The sequence below is a fragment of the Pinus tabuliformis genome, chromosome 1_2 (assembly GCF_031772625.1).
Source record: "Pinus tabuliformis cultivar Carrire ecotype Pingquan chromosome 1_2, CPIR1, whole genome shotgun sequence".
Classification (NCBI taxonomy): domain Eukaryota; kingdom Viridiplantae; phylum Streptophyta; class Pinopsida; order Pinales; family Pinaceae; genus Pinus; species Pinus tabuliformis.
The window spans coordinates 1,128,021,121-1,128,044,473 of NC_142298.1; positions in this window are offsets into that span (position 1 = coordinate 1,128,021,121).

The following is a 23,353-nucleotide window of genomic DNA, read 5'->3' on the forward strand; positions in this document are numbered from 1 at the left end:
TTGTGAAGATAGCAGAAGAATAGCAGAAGGCAATAGAAGAAGAGCGCGGAGGACAAAACTCACCTTTTCCTGAGTTGGAGACTGATATAGAGCAAGGTGGTGTGGAACCATAGACAACATCCACCCAGCTAAAACGTGCACGCCCAAGAGAGCAGGTAGGGTCGTGAAAGAAGTCAAAGGCTTCAAAGACTTTGTTTGACCTAATCACCCTCACTAAGGGGGATCTACATGACATTAGCGAGATGGTGAGGGACGTCATTGGGGAGGCCCTCCAGTAGTTCGAGGAGGAACACCAAATGGTGTTGGGGGCTCTCCAAGAACAAATATAGGAGTTGTAGGTGTGCACTCCACAGGCTGGCATTGTGTCAACCAACCTCGTAGTAGGCATGCTTGCGGCTGAGGAAATGTTGCACGCCCGGTTGACCAACACCATAGTGCTACCATATGGAGCACTCGTTACAGAAAATGAGGCCAACAGGCTTATGGGTAGCAGGTTTAAGGAAATAGGGTTAAACGTGGCCACGCTCCCTTGGGAGACACTCTATGTTTTACAGGATGGAATCACTGTAGAACTATGAGCCAGGGAGGGTCGTGTGCTCTAGGTAATGAGTGAGAAGCACATCAACATTGAATAGTTGAGCCTGCAGCGTGACAACGTAGTGGCACCAAACAGACAGACCATGCAAGTGGTGGAGGAAGCCTGCTAGATGGTCTCGGAGTTGGCCATCCAAGCAGAAGACCTAGTGGAGGCGTGCATCTAAAAATTAGCAGCAGGGGTGCATGAGGAAAAGGAAGAAATGGCCAGGGTTCAACTGGAGCTGAACCTTTAGATAGCAGAACTGAAATTGAAGGCGCAACTTTCAACTTCACCGAAGGTTAAGGAACAGCGCCCCATCATGATTACAGCAAAAATAGTGGAGGTCAACAGTGCAGTGACAGACTACAAAAAGTTGTTCAAGCAGTCGTTCGAGGTCCTCACCACCCTTCAAGAGGACCCGAACATACAACGCCTAGAGACAGATACGTGTGGACTGTAGCAAAGATACAATGAAGTAAAAGGGACTGCACAGACAATTGCCCTTATACAGAGGCTCGCAAGGATGCAGCAAGCTGAAGCACACAAGGAGCAGGTGGATGTTGCCCAACATAATGAAGTAGTTTTGAAGGTGCACCTACAGCCTCCATTGAAGGAAATCTTGCACAGCTGCAAGAAACACAGGAAAAGGTTCATGGCAGCAGTGCAGCCACAATGGTCTCTGACAATGCATAGAGGAGGTACAGCAGGCAGCTGCTCAGTGCGCTGCCGATCTTGCAGTGATCCAGGTAGAATTGGGAGGTCTTTATGCAAAGATCTCCGCACCGATAGAGTGACTTGAGGGCAGGTCACGATGTTTGTGTTGGGGGCCTGTTGGGCACGGGATCCCCTAAGGGAATTTTTGGGGCTTAGAGCCTAGATTTTGGTCAAAAATTGTAATTCCGATGTAAAGACTCCACATTTTGTGGGCATAGAGTGCGTAGCTTGTAAAATAGTCATAGGGTTGTCCGCCCTTAATTTTGTTATTGTAAACTCGGCTGTAGATATCTACCTATGGTCCGCGAACTATGGGATTGTATAAATAGAGTGAGTCTCTAAGTAGTTAAGACACCTAATAATTGAAGAATCTGATGGACAGTCGAAGATGAAGAGTTGAGTGATATCTATGGAGAAAAGTCTAGTTTTGGGTCGTAGAGTAGGAGAATGCTTTGCGGCTGAGTGCGCAGAGGCCAAGTAGTCTGTAGCTGAGTGTGCGGACCCCTACAGCTAAGTGCGTAGGGCGAGTTGAGTCTATAACAATTAGAAGTATTAATAAAGAGAAGTTTCATATACTTTATGTGTATTTATTTCCTGTTTTATGTATCTGTTACATTGGATATACATTGCACTTTTAATGCTTATATGATGTGTGAATGTGTATAAATGTGTTGATTAAGTAAACGCAAGATAGAAGATCTCTTTACAAGAAGTTAAGTAAGGTTTGTTAAGAATATAAGTAAGATACGAAAGTGTAGTTTGGGGAAATAGCACAGGTCACTGCCATAGCAGCGCGAAATAATCTCAGCCCCTGGTTAGGGCTGTGCAAAAGACGATTATAACATATCACAAAGGTATTGAAGGTTAGAACAGTATGCGAAGTGACCTGCACGAAGGTAGGCACAATTGGACTAAATCGACACCACATACATCTCAAGGGTGCGGGAACTTGGTTCCAGCATCCCCCCATATTGCTTCGAGATGAGACTTCGGTCTGCACTCCGCGTGTTGATGCCGAAAGGGCCAGTAGTGTAGGGATTTATTTGGCTAAATAACTCCAAACCTGGGCTAGGCCCCCATAAGCCAACACTTGTCCCAGACTCTGCCTCACCAGACAACAGTGCGCAATCCTGAGAGGGAAGGCTCTGCTTTCCTCTCCAGGAGTGCGCATTTTTTCCCAGAAGCTATTCCCCAGGCCTGCTTTGTGCAATACTGAGGGACAATGACTACTAGCTAAGAAAAACTATGCAATGCAGTCACTGAGCATGCAGCCATTGCCAGCTGAGATTGTGCATTACATAATTCCAGCAGTCAGCAGCCAAACATGACTGTGCATTGCGAAGTTCCAGTAGTCAGTTAGTCAGTCTCCTAGAAGCCCAGATTGTTCCTTGTGCAGTCTTGGCAGTCAGTCCCATGACATCCCAGCTGAAATTGCGCAACCTTCATGATCAGTCACATAAGTATGTTGCAAGTCAGTTCTCAGGTTCAGTTTGGTTTTTGACTGACAGATTTCTTGCCATGAGCGTTACCATGTCTCTAGGTATTGTAGGTGTTCCTCTGCCTCTCAGTTGTACAAGTACAATGGTTTCCAAGAGGGAAGAGTCAAAGAAACTATTCAGAGCACACCTGGATATGCAGTCGATCAAATTTTTATGAGCTTGCCTAATCACGAAGCATTCAAGTTGTTCGTAGATAAGAATATCAAGATATCAAAACAAGCAGCATCTTGAACAACAGCTGAAGGCAACATACCGAATGCAGTGAACGCAACGAATGCAGTAAACACAAAAAATGCAACAAATCCATCAAATGCAGCTAATGCAGTGATTGCAGCGAACGCAACAAATACATCGAACGCAACGAATGCAAGAGGAAGGTTGTTGACAACATAGAGGTGGAACAAAGTTGCAAGATCAAGCGAATTCGTTGATGATGAAAGCAACTTTGGAGACTCAGGCTATGAAGTGATGGCGCGACATGAAGATCGCATGAAGACAGAGAATGGAAAAAAGGAGTTGCGTGTTCTGAAGCAGCAACTAAAGGAAGAACATGCAACTGCACAGATAGACGAATGAGTTGCAGCGGGAATAGGAACAACAGTGGGGGCAACATGCACTCACGAATGAAACTGTGCCCATACAAGTTAAATATCCATCCCAGTAGCTGGCACGGAGTAGACATGGTGAGCAGTGTTATTGATCGCATGCAAGAGATTCAGCAGCATGCATGCGATTGTGCACACGCATGCAATCCAACCCATTCAACACACTCACCAATGCGAAGACAAGAAGAAAGTCCAACTGGAGCTGAACATGTACTTCGACAAGTTGATGTGCATGACCACCAGCACACACTTGAATATCAGCACATACACTATGAATCAATGTGTTGTTGGTTCAGCCACACCCAAGAATACCATGCGCATGTTAGAAGACAATTTGGATGAAGGAGCCGAACCAATGTACTGATTGCAACGGAGGCAAGAGTTCACTTCAGCAAGATGTCACCCTGAGGTGCATACACACCATCATTGACGACCAATCTTGGCATCAACTCACCAGCTCCACCATCACAAGCATGTCAAAGAGTTGGCCTCATCACAACGGACCAAGTGTTAGTGGTGTCTTACATAGCTTACTCAAGCCATGTTGTCTCACATGAGTACATGTGCATTGTAATGTAACATCATGTCAAGTGTAAGTCAAGTGTCAATAGTCAGATGTAACATTCATAGAGTAGGTGAAGAGTGATGAGGGTAGCTAGATTGTCACAAAGGGGAATGTCAAGGGTCAGCCCACCCTTTTTTATAAATATTCCCTCATAACTCATTGTATAGGTTTTTGGTCAACCAAGCTTCCAATAAGACTACCTTGGAGAGAGCTTGGACAATATTGTAACGCGCCTTGGCTTATCCATTGCACGGAGCTAGTTCATTTCTTTGGAGGAGCGGGAAAATGTGGCTATAACGTTCCACTGTTGGGGCTAGCGGGTTTACATGGGTGTATTGTATGATTGGAACTTACACTTCTTTATATAATAAGAGCCAACACATTTTCATGCATATGTTGTTATTGTAGTTGGATTGTTCCGGTTGCTTAGCAATGTATGTTGTTTAACTTACGTAGTTGTGTATGAACTGCTTTGTATGCAATTATATGAATCTTGTTGCAGATGTGTTGTTGGTTTAACCATCACTTTGGATTGTTGGCTGACCTACTTTCTAGCTTGTAATGCATCTTCGCTCGTGTGTTCGCACTCATCTCAACCCACCTGTGTTAGAACCTCTCATGCACCTTCCTTGACTCACTACAATGGCCACACCCTTGCTACCAACAAATTTATCTTGCTTTTCTCTGTGCGAAATCACAGTCAAGGCATTACCATATGACCCACTGCTGGGACTCCTACACCAAACGATCTGAGGTATAATTGGGACTTCTTACCGGTGAGATCCCCTTGACATGTTGGCAGGTCCAGCACCATCAACACTTTTAATAATAGCTTTGTAAAAATTTATCTTATCAAGTTTTAAAGTTTCACTAGGAGCATCCCTGATCGAATTTTTAGTAATTCTATAACAATTGCACCAAGAGGTGCTCTACATGCCGAATATATGAGGGAGATGTTGTCGCATAATGTTACATTAATTTTTCTTTAAATACATGTTGGCTAATTATTGAAAAATAAATAATAATATTGAATATATCAACTCAATTAAACTTTTTAACAAGAAGCACATGTATACAATAGTATTATTGATAACAAAAGGAAGTTAAGTGTGAGCTAACTTCCAGAAAACAAAAAGAGTATAATGTTCATTTAGCCAAGGAGTATCCATGGAAAAACTACAAATAAGGTATGTTTGTTCTTCTAAAATTCTTAAACTATATAATATGTGACATATAGTAATGGAATAAGATTATTGGTCTGTAAATTTTGCCTCACTTCACATTGGGGCAACAAACTTGCTCAGCTATAAAAATTCCCAACACTCCATTCCTCATTATCCTTTACTTTGATCCCTTAGAGGGAATTACAAAGGAAGTATTAGATTAGGGTATTTTTATAAAGTAAAAAATATTATATGATATTTTTTCAAACTTGAAATTGACTAAACATAGGTCAAATCTTATTACATGTAAAATGTTGTGTGAGATTGGAATACTCACAAAACTAAAATTCCAACTCTTATCATGTGTAAAATGATGCATGAAATTGGAACACTTACAAAACTAAAATGTTTTTTAAATAATTAATTTAGTGTGAGGCCAATTTTATCAAAGTAAAAAAAATTAATATTTCATATATAAATTAAGTAAATTGATATCATACTTTAAAAAAAATGTATGAGTTAAATTTTCTCAAATTAAAAAACAATAAGTATTTCTAATATATAAACCAGCATAGATTCATCTTAACTCTTGATCTACCAAGTGCTCGGAGGGATCAAATAAATTAAAGATGTAAAAAAATGAAAAAATTGATAAGAGATTAAGATATTTGATCCCTCTTGATGTTTTGTAGATCTGGAGTTAAGATGGATCTATGCTAGTTATGCCAAGGGTTGGTAGTTCTATTATTCTTTTTATATGTCACCTTAGTATAGAACTTACCGATGGTAGTGGACAATGTTGTAGTAAAATTATGATAGAGGTGTTCAATATTATCCTTATAAGTTAAAAAGTATAAATCCCCTTTTAATCCTTTAATAAGAGAATCATTTTACTTTTGTCAAATAGTAGGTTCCTTTGGCTATCATAATTCTCTTGCATGTGGCTAGTGTGCATGCCAAATTTTAGAGTTAAATATGAAGGTATTTAATCATAATCAAACTCATGGTCATTTAAGAGGTCGAAATTTACAATTTGGTTAGAGACAAGGATATCATATATCACATAATACACGATACTACCATCAATCCCATGAATACAAGTCATCTTGTTCGAATTTGGCCACTTGGTTGTGCCATTACAAATTATAAGGTGTTTGGAACTACAAAATCCTTTTTGTAAGTTGATTTTTTATTACCTCTGAAATGCCAACTACATCACTAATATGTCATGATAAGCATGATGCCAAATATACAGAAAAATTGGCCTTAATCCACCACCTTAACAATTGAATATGTTGGCCAATACCAAAATATACAGAGTATCACCAAAATTAAACACTGATAAGCATAACATCAAACTACAGAAAAACATATACTAGAAAGAGAATAGTATAACAAATATCAACTTAATAGTCAGATGAAGTCATGGGAGCTAGGCCCGAGCACTAGTTCTAGCTAGTGTATAAGGCTTGCAGTCACATTGGAGAAGTGTGCTAAGCGCACATCAATTCTCTCCATTCAACACCACTGACAACGTTGAATCCTCCAAATTCCATTCAAGAATGAGATGATACCATTCTTGTCTTCATGATTCTCCTTTAAGAATCAACTGAGCAGGGTCTTCAACTTCCAATACAAGGTAACAAAGTGCATGTATTGATTCCTTCATCCCCTAGTGTGACTAGGATTAGGTAACCAATGAGGGACCTCTGTTATGGGATCTGTATCTAAAAATGCTTGTTGGTCCTAAGCCAAATGTGTCTTCAACTAATGAATTTCCTCTCGGGTACTAGTAGAGGTTGTGGAGTGATACCTTTTTTTCGCCTCTTGGGCTTGGGATTGAGCGTGAAACCGACCATGTTGGTTGCACCCACCCCTCCCAGTAAGTTCTCTCCTACAACTCATACATTGTCTAGGGATACTAAATAAAACCAGGTGTACCTAGAAACAACTCTAATACCCACTCCAATATGATCCTAAAATACCCAACAATCCATAGCCTTGTCATCAACTAGGGGCCAAGAAAAACCACAGAGCAGGCACCCCTCCTCCCACAGGGTCTCAATGATAACAAACACAAAAATAAGCAACTTTGACTAAAATCCAATTGCATATTTGACAACAAAACAACCACTTAAAAGTCCCAAGCTGAGGGGATTGGAAATCAATGTATTAAAACAAATCCCAAACTTTTGAGAGAAGATGTACCCTAGTTTATAACTCAGAAAACAGACAAAAACAAGATTAAATAGGCAAACCCAACTTAAAATAGAGCATAGTAAACTATAAAGGAGTTCCATACAAAATCAATACCTCTGCGAAATGAAAACATAAAATAGAAATGAGCGTGACCAAAACTAATACTTGCAAGTTATTACATCGACGCACCAAGATTTCCACAATCCAATAGTACAATTGCTTAGGAAGATCAGCTACAAAGTCCCCTGAAACATACTGGAAGTGTAATGATAACTACCTCCGTTGATCCTATTGTAGCCTACACTATCATTTAAATTTTCAATATTATTCAAAAGCCAAAAAATAAAATATCATGTCTAAGTTTTGGAAAAAAACAAAAGAAAGTTAAATTTCCTTAAAATAGCACTCCCATGTTTAAAACTTCTTTCTCTCTATTTCTTCTAAGTTAAAGATAATAGTTTCTTTCAAACACAACAAATTGTCTTTAATCTTCCCAAGTATTATTCACTCAGCATTTGTATCCAGCACCACATGGCATCTTGAAATGTTCATATCAACTATATGTCAAGGGTTTTAAGATAATGCTTTTCACACTCCTCAAGATAAAGACACTTTATACAAATGGGTGACATGCATAATAAAACTTTAATGTCTTAGGCACAATTTCTCCACATCCTAGAAATTGGTTTCCTGAGGGACAACATTAATTGGCACCATTGACGGGGAATCGACGACAAGAACATTTTTCCCTGGGTTTTAATATTTTCGTCCGGCTGTTCAGTGAGGAGGAAATATTTGGTTGTATTGAATAAGAATTGCAACTTTGGCTTCAAAAAGGCCTCATACAAGGTCAAATACCTCACAACAGAAAGCTCAAGTTCTTTTTGACCTTGAGAGATTAGTTTCTCAGAGGGTTTGGAAGCCAAAAACTCCATATACACCAAGTCCCACACTATCTGCACCTGGTAGCAGTTCTGCACATCTTTCACTCGAAAATCTAGCAAAAATATTACCTTTTCTTGATTAAGAATCACCTTTTACATCCACCTCATTTCAAGAACCCAAATTTCAAGAACAGTCTTTAGAGTTTGTTTCTTTTTCAGTATTTGAAAATATATCTGCTATATTTGTTCAACCTGAACCTATATCTACATTACCTCCTTTTCATATTTCATTTACTTTTCAGGAAACTTCTGCATCTGCTGGTACTCAAGGTTCAACAAGTTCTAGTGCAAACATGGCAGCACCTGCATTCTTGTTGAATAGGTATGCACCTATTTAGTTGCCTCAACAACTGAATCTGATGCCTCAAGAATACTTAAAGATTCTTCCTCGTTTCACGGGGGAAGATGAACAAAAAACATAGAAACATATAATGGCGTTTTGTAACTTTGCAGAAAATCTCAATGTTGAACACCTGTATGTTGTTTTGAGACTTTTTATGCAATATTTAGATGGTGAAGCAAGAAAGTGGTTTAAAGGGCTTGCTAATAACTCTATCCCTACATGGGAAGAGATGGAGTGCCAATTCACCTAGAGATGGGGAGAGAAACGAGATCATGGATATTCGCTTACATAATTCAATTCCATCAAAAGGAAATATGGTGAAATCATTGTTGATTTCATCAGAAGGTTTAATAAGCTTTACAACAATCTTCTAGTGGAGATGAAGCCCCCTCCTACTGGTGAAAAAGTTACTTTTGCAGGGGAATTTGAATCAGACTTTGGATTCACGTTAAGGGAGAGAAGATCCCCAACCCTTGACCAGACTCAAACTGATGCTCTAGAGATAGAAGCAAATCTGGTGGCTGCAGACAAAGCACTAGAGACACAACCTGCACAAGATAAGGGAAAGTCCAAAAAGGAATCATCTCAAAGTCATACATTGGAGGATATGAACAAGGTGATTAAAAATTTGTCTAGAAAATTGATTAAATTGGAACTGGAGAATAAAAATTCTCAAAGGAAAGTACAACAGAATAGAGGTTTTAATCCCCAATACAGAAGGCAACCTTTGCAGATTCTGCAGAAGGAAAGAAAGGATCAAGATCAAGTCCAAGTGCCACTCTACTTAGAGGCAGATCCTGGTGAAGCATCAAAAGAATATTCTAAAGATCATGATGACCATATTTCTACATTGTATGTAGGGGGCGAAGATGAAATAGGTGTTGAAGAAGAATATACTAAAACAGATGTCACTTTTGATGAAAATGAAATTGATGAGTATTGGAACCAGTTTACTAATTTTATGCAGGCAGAATTGCACAAGAAGTATGAATTAAGATCAAGAAAAAGATCTAGAGTTCAAGAAAATGAAGGTGAGTAGCAGGTTTCTGCTCCCTTAGAAAAGGCGACTCCACAAGAGGCATAACCTGCAAAATAGCTGAATAAAGGAAAGCAACAACAGAGTGTAAATAGAAAGACTCAGATGCATCAAGGTGAGTCTTCCCAAGATAAAACTGATAAAATTCCTTTAGAAAGAATTGTTTCCATTCCAGAAGAAATTCCAATTATGAGGAGAAGTGAAGAAGAAACATAAAGGAATGCAAGGTAGCTCCATGCATTTAGTCTCACTAAAGAATTAGAGAAAATAAAAATTCAAGTACCTCTCACAGAGTTGGTCAAGAAACCAGCTTACAAAAAAGAAATTGTTGAGTTTATCAACTTGTCTCAAAACGTAAATGTGAATGATAATGTGAATCTACAAGAAGATAAACTTGTAGTTATTTTTGGCCCACATGTCGAGGAGGTATATTCTTTATCCCCCCTTTCTACTTTTCTTTATTGATTCTTGACTTCATCTTTCATAACTGCATGCTCGACTCTGGAGCTTCGCATAACCTCATGCCACTATCAGTGATGAAACAATTGAATTTACAAATCACTAAGCCCTACAGAGACCTATATTCCTTCGATTCAAATAAGGTCAAGTGTCTTGGTGTCATTAAGGATATGGTGGTGTCATTAGCCCAGATCCCAGCCAGAAGCTTAGTAATGGATGTAGTAGTAGCAGATATCCCTGCTAGGTTTGGAATGTTGCTATCTAGATCATGGGGGGCTAAATTGGGGGGAGTTCTGAAGTTGGACTTTACTTATGCTATTATACTAGTTTTTGGTGGGGAAGAGAGAAGGTTGTATAGAGAAACAAGGTTTGTTAAGACAATTACAAAGAATGGAGCAAGTAATTCACCTGTGTACAGCCAAGAAAAAGATGATTTCTCTTGTTTTATGTTGCATGATAATGCAGAACTTGCTGAAGATAATCAAAGGCAGCTCACTTCAGCATGTGTAAATATAGAGCTGCAAATAGAAGGTGTATGGAAGTGCTTCTTTGATGGTGCCTAATCTAAGGAGGGCATAAGTGCTGGTTTCCTGTTGATTACACCTAGATGTAACATAATGCCATTTCTTTTAAATTAGAATTTGAAGCAACTAACAACGTGGCAGAGTATGAATCCTTAATCATTTCTCTTCAGACAACAAAATAAATGGGGGTTCAATCCACCTCTTTTTTTGGATATTCATAATTGATTATAAAGCAGATCAAAAATAATTGTCAAACAAAACACCCTAGACTCAGGGCATATAGAAATGAATTTTGGGATTTAGTTGAGAATTTCTTTGATGCTTTCAATATATAGTTTGTTCCAAGAGATGGGAACAGGTTAGTAAACTCATTGGCTGTTGCAACCAATACTTTCAAACCTCCTATAAATCCAAGACTGAGGCATGAGGTCAAAATGAAGTACAAACCGTCTGTTCCAGATAACATAAAGCATTGGCAGGTTTTCAAGGATGATCAGTAAATCAAGGAGTTCTTGACGATGATTGAAGACTTTCAATGCACCAAAATTAATCAAGATGGGGATGAAGTAACAAAAAAATGCATAACTAAGTGATTATAAAAAGTCCATAGCTAATCAAAATAGCATTCAATTGAAGGATATTGTTTTTCCAAGAGGACTTGTCCCTTTGGAAATAATTTTTAGTTCTGATGATGTAGTTGTTGGTTCAGAAAAAGTTTCTTAGGATGAACAGGTCCAAGATTGCAACATTGGGACCCAGAAGGAGCCCAAGCTAGTCAAATTGTTTAAGGGAGTTCCATTTAATTATAAAGAAAGGTATATTGAGCTTTTTAAGAAGTACAGTGATGTTTTTGCTTGGTCATATGAGGATCTCAAGACATATGATGTGAAAATAATTCAGCACAAGATTCCCTTGAAAGAAGGGATTAAACCATTTAAGCAAAAACTCAGGCAGATTAATCCTTTGCTTTTGCTATTAATTGAAAAAGAAGTTAAGAAGTTTTTTGATGCCAAGATAATAGTTCCACTATGATACTCTGATTGGGTGGCCAATTTAGTACCGGTAAGGAAGAAAAATGTTGAAATAAGGTTATGTGTGGATTTTAGGAATTTGAACACAAACCTCCTTAAAGGATAACTATCCATTACCTAAAATGGATCATGTGTTGCAAAAGGTAACTGGATCATTCAGAATGCCAATGGTTGATGGTTTCTCCAAATATAATCAGGTGGTTGTTGATAAGGAGGATCAGAAGAAGACTGCATTTACAACCCCTTGAGGTACCTTCATGTATTCTCAGATGCCCTTGGGCTAATGAATGTAGGTGCAACATTCCAAAGAGCTAGGGACATTGAATTTTCGCCAAGTCAAATGAGGAGCATTTGGAACATCTGAAAAAGAGTTTTGAGAAGTGTAGGAAATATGGCCTATCTTTGAATCCCAAGAAATCTGTTTTTTCTCTAGAAGAAGGCAAGTTGTTGGGACACATTGTTTCAAGAGATGGAGTAAAAATAGATCCAGCAAGGGTACAGGCTGTACAAAAGATACCTCTGCCCAGAAGTAAGAAAGATATTCAAATATTTTTGGGAAAAATAAATTTTCTAAGGAGATTCATGTCTAATTATGCTGAGATTGTGAAAGATATTACTAATATGTTGAAAAAGGAGAATGAAGTACATTGGACTAAAGAGGCTAAGGAGTCATTTTCCAGAATCAAAGAAGCATTACAAGCAACTCCAGTTTTGATTAGTCCCGATTATCAAAAGCCCTTTCAAATATTCTCATTTGCATCACCTAGTTCAATAGTTGTTCTTTTGCTACAGAAAAATGATGAAGGTAAAGAGCAACCAGTTTCTTTCTTTAGTAAGGTACTCAGGGATGTTGAACTCAAATACAATATTCTTGAAAATCGGGTGTATGCCTTGGTGAAGGCCCTAAAATCCTTTAGGACTTACGTGTTACAGTCACATATTATTGTGTATGTGCCAAATGCTGTAGTGAAGGATGTCCTAGTCTATATTGATGTGGAGGGTAAAAGAGGAAAATGGGTAGCAAAGATCCACGAATATGACCTAGAAATAAAGCCAACCAAACTAGTGAAAGGACAGGGGTTAGCGAAGATGTTAGCTGAGTCAAACTTTCAGGCTTTGGGAATCAATTTATTAACACATGTAAATGAAGAGACAAGTAAAGAGAATGAAGATAAATCAAAGCTAGGTATGAAGATCTGATACAAATTTTTATGCTCAGATTGGTATAAGCATATAGTTCACTATTTATGTTTTCTTTCTTGCCCTCATTCATTTGATAGAGCAAGATATAGAGCATTAAAAATCAAGGCACAACCATATGTGATTGTAGAGGGTAGATTGTATTGGAAAGATCCTGCTGGAATTTTGCTGTTATGTTTAACAAAAGGTGAGTCTACAGAGATAATGAAGGATTATCATGAAAGATTGTGTGGTGGCCATTATAGTTGGAAGGTCATTGCACACAAAATTCTCCAAGTAGGCTTTTATTGGCCTACCTTATTTAGTGATATATATAGGTTTGTCAGAGGCTGTCAAAAGTGTTAGTTTTTCACTGAGAAGAAGAAGTTGGCCCCTTTGCGATTGATTTTAGTTTTCATAGAAGACCCATTCTGACAATGGGGGCTAGAATTCGTTGGAGAGATTAATCCACCTTCGAGTGGATAGTATAAATGGATTCTTACATTAACTGATTATTTCACTAAGTGGGTAGAAGATATACCTACTAAAAAGGCAAATGACCAAGTGGTGATGAAGTTTTTAGAAGAAAACATTTTCAGCAGATTTGGGTGCCCTGTTAAAATAAAACTGATAATGCTCAAGTGTTCAGTTCAGTCAAGTTTGTTGCTTTTTGTCAGAAATATAATCTTATTTTATCTCATTCAATAGCTTATCACCCTCAAGGGAATGGATTGGCTGAATCCACCAACAAAACATTGGTGAAAATTCTAAAAAAAAACCATTGCAAAGAATCAGAAGGACTGGGATTCAAAATTGAAGTTTTCTCTTTGGGTCGTCTGAGTGACTACAAGAAGGTCTACAGGAAAATCACCTTTCGAGCTAGTGTATGGAATGCAAGCTCTATTTCCTAGTCAGCTTGTGAAGCCTGTGATTGCAATGATTCAGGAGGCAAAAGAAGAACCCAATGCTTTAGTGAGAAGGATGCATAAGGTAATGGAGTTGAATGAAAGCAGAGATAAGGTAAGAGATAATTTGATTATATATCAATAAAAAATGAAGGGTATTTTTGACAGAAAAGCTAAAGAAATTGATTTTAAAGCTGGAGACCTGGTGCTAAGGTGGGATACCAGGAGAGAAGACAAGGGAAAACATGGGAAATTTGACCCTCTCTGGTATGGACCATTCAGGATTACAGAGGTAAGGAAAATAATACATTTCTCCTAGAGAACCTTGATGGTGAAACTTTACAACTACCTGTCAATGGGTAGTACCTCAAACATTATTTCCAGATCTGAGTCACATACACCTTGTCATTTTAAATACCTGAGTGAATTCATTGTACAATTCCATAGAATTGAATTTGGTGAAGCAATACATGACTCCATGCCTGAGGTGAAGGAATTGATCTATAGTTCTTATTGCTTCTGTGGCAAAAACACTATCCCCAAGTGAAGCTAGGTGTTGTAGCCTACACTGTCATTTAAATTTTCAATATTATTCAAAAGCCAAAAAATAAAATATCATGTCTAAGATTTGAAAAAAAAACAAAAGAAAGTTAAATTTCCTTAAAATAGCACTCCCATGTTTAAAACTTCTTTCTTTGTATTTCTTCTAAGTTAAAGACAACAGTTTCTATCAAACATAGCATATTGTCTTTAATCTTCCCAAGTATTCTTCACTCAAAATTTGTATCCAGTGCCACATGGCATCATGAAATATTCATCTCAGCTATATGTTAAGGGTTTTAAGATAAGGCTTTTCATACTCCAAGATAAAGACACTTTATACAAATGAGTGACATGCATAATAAAACTTTAATGTCTTAGGCACAATTTCTCCACATCCTAGAAATTGGTTTCTTGAGGGACAATAGATCCTTTAATGATCCAAAAACGCTAACAAAAAAATCAACAATAACCACAATCTCCTAGCCATTAGCCTCCATATCCCATAAAAAAAATTTCTAGGAACAATCATGAAGTCTTGCTTCAAGCCTACTGCAAGCCAATGACCCCCCCACAGGAAAAAATACAATATCATCCCATATAGTTATCAATCTGAGCCCAACTTCTAAAATTTATGAGTAGACAAGGGGAAAGCTTCCTCCCACCTATGGCGGGGTGTGCTCCCTTTGAATATTAAATAAATTCCTTTACACAAAACCATCACACTCCAAAGAAAATAATGCTTTCAAATTGGTTATACATGCGAATTAATGCTTTGCATGCATACTACCATGGATGGGCAAGCAACACCTTCCCCCCATTAATTGTAGTGGGAGAAGGTGAGGTGGCAGGTGCTCCTCCAAATCCCTTTTCCCAAGTGGACTATCACCCCAATTGGGGATGGCTATCCACATCCACAATGGATTGTAAAGAATCTTTATGATTGGTCTGTTCTCCATATGTCCAAGATTCATTCAAATAAATATTACTATTTTGGAAACCCAAATTAGCTAAAAGTTTGTCGCTTTATTACCAAAACATCTTGAATGAGAGGAAAATGTATAAGAAGCAACTAAACACGGGAAATAACAAGTTCCAATCTCCAACTTTTGGAGATTTTCTCCACTAAGGATCCACTCAAAAGCTTCTTAACTGTATCAATTACTGTAGGTTTTAACCCTATACAAAAATTACCTGCTTACAAATTCTAAAACACAGAAAATAAACAATGCGAGAGCATAACACATAAAACACATATACATAGAGATTTTCCCCTGGATCCCAAAACCGGGACTACCAGCTTGATTTTTCATTATATTCCTTTCAATGTTATAATACATATTTATACACGCCGAAGCATCCAATACCATGGACCGAAAACCATCGCATCCAAAACCATGGAAAGAAAACCATAGGTAGGTTCTCCCAACCTAATATAGGGTCCAAAAAAAAATTTCCCGGGGCACTGCCTCAGACACCATAGAGGGGGGCTACCCACCCCCCTCAAACCCCCTTGTGACCCCCCCGTTGTGTAATCAGCGCAAGGAAGAGGGGGATCTACCACCCCCCCCCCCTCCCCTCTAACCCCCCGGTTCACTACGTAGGTTAGTCATGGAAAGAATATAACACAACCAAAAATTCTCCCACTTCAATGTTGTTTTCTTTTCGCAAGGGGCCATAGGAGAGCTTAGTCATTTTTATAGCCCTGAAATGCCCATTGTTTCTCTACACCAAGAGAACTTCTTAGAGCTCACAGATTTTGTCAATGCATCTGCCGTATTCTTCAAAGTGTCCACCTTTACCAGCAACACCTTTTTGTCTTCTATCATATCCCTCACAAAGTGATACTGAACATCAATGTGCTTTGTCTTTGAATGATAAGCAGGGTTCTTTGCCAAGAAAATTGCACTTTGGATGTCATAGTCTATCCTTATAGCTCCTTGTACTAAGCCCATACTTGAACACAATCTCTGCAACCAAACTGCATCCTTTCTTGCATGAGTGGCCGCCATGTATTTTGCCTCTGTAGTTGATAGTGACACTACAGATTGTTTCTTACTCATCCAACTGACTGCACCTCTAAATTGGTTAAATACGTACCCACTTGTAGATCTTCTCTAATCCAGATCTCCAGCCCAATCTACATCAATAAAACCATGAATATCCAACACTCTGTCCAATCCTGGTCTTCCTTGGTAGCACAAACCATAATCACTAGTGCCACACAAATACATGAAAACCCGCTTCACTGTTGTCCAGTGCTCCTTCCCTGGTTTTGACATAAACCTGCTCAATACTCCCACTGCATGTGCAATGTCTGGTCTAGTACAGACCATTACATACACTAGGCTACCGACGGCACTTGCATATGGAACAAGGGACATATCCTCTTCCTCTTCTTGTGTCTTGGGACACTGTTCAAAAGATAACTTTACACCTACAGGAATAGGAACCTTCACCGGTTTACTATCCTGCATATTAAACCTCAGCAGTATTGTCTCGACATACTTCCTCTAGTTTAACCAGTGCTTCCTCTTTGCCTGATCCCAGCAGCAACAGATAAAAGTAACCTAATAGAAGTTACCTTCACAACAGGAGAAAAAATATCACCAAAATCAATTCCCGGCACCTGGGAATAACCTTTTGCTACCAACCGAGCTTTGTATTTCTCCACCTTTCCTTCTGCATTTGTCTTCTTCTTGAACACCCATTTTCTACCAATGGGTTTCCTTCCAGCTGGCAACTCCACCAGATCCCAAGCCTCATTTTTTAGCAAAAATGCCATTTCATCTACCATGGACTCTTTCCAGTGTTTTCCATTCTCTGAATCTACTACTTCCTTCAAAATTCTGGGATCATCATCAGTAACAGACAAAGCAAAATTTGAATAGAAAGCAGATGGACTATACCTTTCTGGCTGCCTTATTTCTCAAACTGATCTTCTCACACCCAGAGTTTGTGGCTCTTCATCTTCTGATTCCTCCTCTACTATAGATTCTGATTCTTCCTCCTTTAGCTCAAACTCTATCTTCTCAGGTTCCTTTGGTTGGACTTCATGTTTCATAACATCTTTCACCTCTCTGAACATCACATCTCAGTTGTACACAACCTTCCTTGTTACTAGGTTCCAAAGCTTATAACCCTTTAAACCATCCTTATACCCAATAAAGATGCACTTTTCAGATTTACTATCCAACTTGGTTCTTTTCTCCTTTGGGACACATATGCATCACATCCAAATACCCTTAGATGTGAAAGAGAGGGTTTGTTGCCAGTCCATACCTTTCGTGGAGTCTTATCCTCCAATGCTGATGAAGGTTATTTGTTGACCAGGTAACATGTTGTCTCCACCGCCTCCGCCCAGAATTCTTGTCCTAACCCGGCACCACTGAGCATGCTTCTTGCCCTTTCCATCAACGTCTTGTTCATTCTTTCTGCAACTCCATTTTGTTGAGGTGTATATGGAGTAGTCTTCTGCCGTGCTATACCACACTTCTTACAGAATTCTTCAAATTCCTTACTGCAAAACTCTCCACCGTTATCTGTCCTCAACACCTTTATCTTCTTCTCTGTCTAGTTTTCCACCAGAGCCTTAAATTATTTAAACCTGTCAAAGACTTCAGATTTCTTCTTAAGGAAATATATCCATGTATTCCTTGAGAAGTCATCTATAAATGATACAAAGTACACAGACTTACCCAGTGATGGAACCTTCACAGGTCCAAACACATCACTGTTGTTATGAAACCAGCTCACAAAAAGAAAGAAAAGATAGTTGAACGCCTTAGAATTCAGCCTCTTCAAGGGGGAAACCTCCTTTACATTACACAAATGAACAATTCTTGGATGATTCAAATGAAAAAACCTCCTTTCTATATATAGGAGTCTAAGGAGTCACAATATAACCTAGCCGACCTAACAATAATAATATAAAGCCACAAAAATAACAATAGAGGGATTCTATGGGGCACAGTAATAACAATATGGGGACAATAGGGGCACAACAATATTAATAATGGATACAACTACAATAGTAATGGGGTAATCACTAGTATTATAGGGACCTAACATGCCCCCCTCCTTCAAAAAAGTGTTGTCCTCAACGCTTGAGTAGTTCTGGATGCTTCTATATAAAATTCTTATCCTCCCATGTGGAATCTTTGCGGATAAGTTCTTCCACTTGATGAGATACTTTGAAATTGATCGATTTCGTAGCTGTTGAGTTCTTGTTTCTGTGACTGCTTCCGGTTCCAATATAATATTTCCTTCCTCGTCAAGTTCTGGCAATATTGTTTGAACTGGGAGCTTGTCGCCTATAACCTTCTTTAAACATGAAACATGGAAAACTGGGTGCACTCGAGAAGCTGCAGGAAGCTCCAATTTGTATGCCATAGTACCAATCTTTTGCAACACCTTGTATGGACCATAATACTTTGGTGATAATTTATTATCCTTCTTAGCTTGCTTGAGGGAAATTTGCTTATATGGTTGTAGCCGTAGGAATACCCAATCACCTACATCAAAACTTCTTTCACTGCGATGTTGATCTGCCTATTGTTTCATTCTATTTTGTGCCAACACGAGGTTATCCTTTAAGAGTTGGAGGACTTGTTGTTGATGTTCGATGTGATGTTCCACTACTTGAACCTTAGAATTTTCTCTTAAATATGATGTGATGGATGGTGGCTGATATCCATAAAGTGCCATAAATGGGGTCATTTTTGTTGTTGTATGGAAGGAAGTGTTATACCACCATTCAGCCAGAGGCAACCATTTGACCCATTGTGTTTGTTTATCAGATACAAAGCAACGAAGATATCCTTCCAAACATTTGTTTACTATCTCAGTTTGCCCATCAGATTGAGGATGATAAGATGAGCTATGAGCTAACTGAGTACCAAGACAAGAAAATAATTCTGTCCAAAAATTTCGAGTGAAAATGGGATCTCTGTCACTTACAATATTCTTTGGATTTCCATGTAGCTTTTGAATTGTGTCCATAAATGCAGTAGAAACTGTACTGGCTTTAAATGGATTTGATAATGCACAAAAGTGTGCATACTTGGTAAGTCTGTCAACTACCACCATGATGACACTCTTTCCCTCAGACTTGGGTAAACCTGTGATAAATCCATTGAAACCTCCTCCCAACGTTGGCTTGGAATGGATAAAGGCTATAATAGACCCAGGGTCTTAATTGTTCCAACTTTATTTTGTTGGAAAACCAAACATTCCGCCACAAACTTTTGAATATCCGATTTAAGGCCATCCCAAAAAAATTCCTTCTTAACCCTGTGGTAAGTTTTTAAAAATCCTGAGTGCCCTCCTAAGGGAGAATGTGCAATTCCATAAGAATCTTTTGTTTGAGTTGGGAATTCTTACAGAGGTATAAGCGATCTTTGTACCATAACGAATCATTTTTCTAGCTAAATGTATCAGATGTACTAGAATCTTGTTGTAACTTTCGAATAAGTGCCCACACTTCTTCATCATTCTTCCATTCCTCCCTTGCTTCATTTATCCAATCTGGTTGGATAATAGAAATGGCACACAACAATGCTTCCACATCCTCATCCTTTCTTGAGAGTGCATCTGCCACCACATTTTGCTTCCCTTTTTTGTAGATGATTTCAAAGTCATAACCAACATCTTTGTGACCCACTTTTGTTGCTCTTTAGAGGATAATCTTTGTTCTAAAAATTATTTAAGGCTATCATGATCCGTTTTTACCTTGAAGTGTCTCCCCATTAGGTAGGGTCACCATTTCTTAAGTGCATGTAGTATTGCCAACATTTCCTTCTCATAAATAGCTTTGTATAAAAACTTTCCCTTGATTGGATGACTTTCAAAAGCAATGGGTCTTTCATATTGCATTAAAACAGCACCAATTCCATTTCCTGAAGCATCACATTCCACAATAAAGGTTTTTGTGAAGTCTGGTGTAGCTAAGACCGGTGCTTGGCACATTGCCTCTTTAAGATGTTCGAAGGTCTTTGTTGCTTCTGGAGTCCATGGAAATGCATTTTTCTTCAATAATGTTGTTAGAGGTGCTGCTATTCTCCCATAATTCTTAACAAACTTGCGATCATAACCTGTCAACCCAAGAAATCCTCACAGATGCTTTATGGATGTGGGGATTTTCCATTCCTTAATGGGTTTAATTTTTCTAGGGTCTACCTTAACTCCTTCATGAGATACAATATGACCCAAATATTCCACCTCTTGTACTCCAAAGAAACATTTGGATCTTTTTGCATATAATTGTTTCTCCTCCAATAGTTGTAGCACCCTGTCAACATGTTCAACATGATCCTTCCAAGACTTGCTGTAGATTAGTATATCATCAAAAAATACTAACACAAATTTTTCTAAGGAAGGGTTTGAAAATGGAATTCATCAAACCTTGAAATGTAGAAGGTGCATTGATAAGGCCAAAAGGCATGACCAAAAATTCATAATGACCCTCATGAGTTCTAAATGTTGTTTTCAGAATGTTTTCAGTCTTCATTCTGATTTGATGATATCTTGAACGAAGATCCAACTTGGTGAAGTAAATTGATCCATGCAATTCATCCAGTAATTCATCAATGACAGGAATGGGAAACTTATCTTTAATAGTGAGTTTGTTGAGCTCTCTATAATCCAGACACATGCACCATGATCCATCCTTCTTGTGCACCAATACTACTAGAGCAGAGAAAGAACTTTGACAAGGTTGAATTATACCAGCCTCTAGCATTTCTGCAATCATACGTTCAATTTCACTCTTTTAAGCATAGGGATATCTGTACGGCCTGATGTTTGGAGGAACACTTCCTGGAATCAGATGAATAGCATGATCATGATCACAAATAGGTGGGAGACCTTTGGGAGTCTCAAATACCTTGGAATGATTGTCCAAGAATTTTTGGAGATCTGGAGAAATAGATGATTCCGATGTGGAAACATCTAGCGAACATAATTGTGCAATTACACCTCTTTGTTCCTTTTCTAGAAGCTTTGTCATACCGTTAGAGCTAATTATGTTTCCTGGTTTCCCTGCAATACCCCTTAATTCAACTTCCTTTCCTTCCATAGAAAATTTCATGAAAAGTTCTTGAAAATTAAATGCTATTGTACCCAAGGATTGTAGCCATTGGACTCCTAGTACAACATCAGCACCTCCCATTGGAATGGAAAGCATTGGGCTAGTCAATACATATTCTCCCATGGATATCTTGATATTATGGAACTTCCTAGAGAAATTTATCGTTCCTCCATTTGCAATCATCACTTGACACTCTGGTGCTGGATATAGGAAGCAATTCAATTCTTTTGCTACCTTACAATGAATAAAATTGTGGGTACTACCTAAATCAATCAACACTATTACCTTTTTCTTCTTGATTTTTCCTTCTATATTGATGGTTTGAGGAGTGGTAATTCCAGCCAATGCATTAAAAGCTATGGTCGGATTCATTTCTTCTTTATCTAGGTTTTGTTCTTGGAGTATATCCTCTTCTTTTGACCTTTCTTACTCCTTTTCTTCTTCCTCTTCACAATCTATGTAGAATAATTTCTTCTCAGCACACTTATGACCTTTAGTGTATTTTCTATCACAACTGTAACAAAGCCCTTTTGCTATTTTTTCTTCCAATTGTTGTGGTGTCAACCTTATATGTTGTGGAAGACTAGGGGCAACAACACTTCCATCTTTATAGTTGTGAGTGGTATGCTTCCTGGTTGCCATAATTTTGCTTTCCATTTTTCTTGCTAACATGAATGCCTTCTATAATGAATCAGGTTCCCAAAGGCGAACATCATGTTGGATATTATCCTCTAAAGTCCCTATGAACACATCAATCCTATGCTCCTCTAAAATATTTTTTACCCTTATGTTCAATTTTTGGAACTCTTCAATGTGCTCCATTATTGAATCCTTTTGTTTGAGACTTATCAATTGGCTAAAAAAAGTGTTTCTTTTCATATCCTCATAATGTGCTGTCAATTCTTCCGTAAAAATTGCCCAAGTGATAATTTGTTTACGAGAGCAAAGCCATTGATACCATACAAACTGATTTGGTTCCAAATATAAAGTTGCAATACGTACCTTTTGTGTGTTTTGCACATTATTGAGATCGAAAAATTGCTCCATCTGTAATATCCATGTTGCGAAATCCTTGCCATCAAACTTCCTCATATCGATTTTTGGAATATGGTGGGTCTTCGATCCAACATTAGAGTCTATGAACTCATGATTAACATTTCTTTTGTTCTTATCATGAGTTTCCTTTACTACCCTTTCACCATTAGTAAGCATTTCTTGTAGAAACTTTGTCAAATCTGCCTTCAAATCTTCCATGCCTGTCTTCAAATCGTCCATCTTAGCTTCCACATCATTCATCTTAGTTTCTACGCCTTTGTTTAAACAATCCATCTTAGCTTCTATGCCTTTCTTTAAACCATCCATATTAGCTTCTACATCTTTCTTTAAAACATCCATCTTAGATTCTGTTGCCTTTTGTGCAAGTGACACTTGTTGCACTTGGTCTCGTAATTTTGATATATCATGTTGCATTTCTTCCTCTTCTTCATGAGTCATGCTAGAGATTTCAGGTTTCTTACTAGGTGTTTTCATTTTCTTTCCTCGGGGCATCAATTACCAATAATAATGCTTTACTATGCCCTTTGAATTCCTTCAAACTAATTTTTCAGACCAAGCTTATTAAAAAAATCTGAAAAAAATTACACACCTTTTTTCACTTTGTAGGAGCTTGATATTGAATGTGATGTATATCTATAATTTTGAATCATCCAGTTCTAAATTTGCGACCTACGATATCCCTCTGCATCCTCTTTCCAATGACACCCGTGTGATCCAAATTGGATTCTCCAAGGAAGAGTTATGCCAAATCTCCCACAGTGACCTGATTATAGAATAATTCAATAGAGAGAACTTGTACGACATGCCACGAGTCACTGTTTCGACCTTTGGCTCTCAAAAATATGTACAAGAAACTACAGTCCATCCTCTTTCTGTACCTTCTTATAAAATTTCAATCCGATTCTCAGAGAGAAAGTTATGATGCGT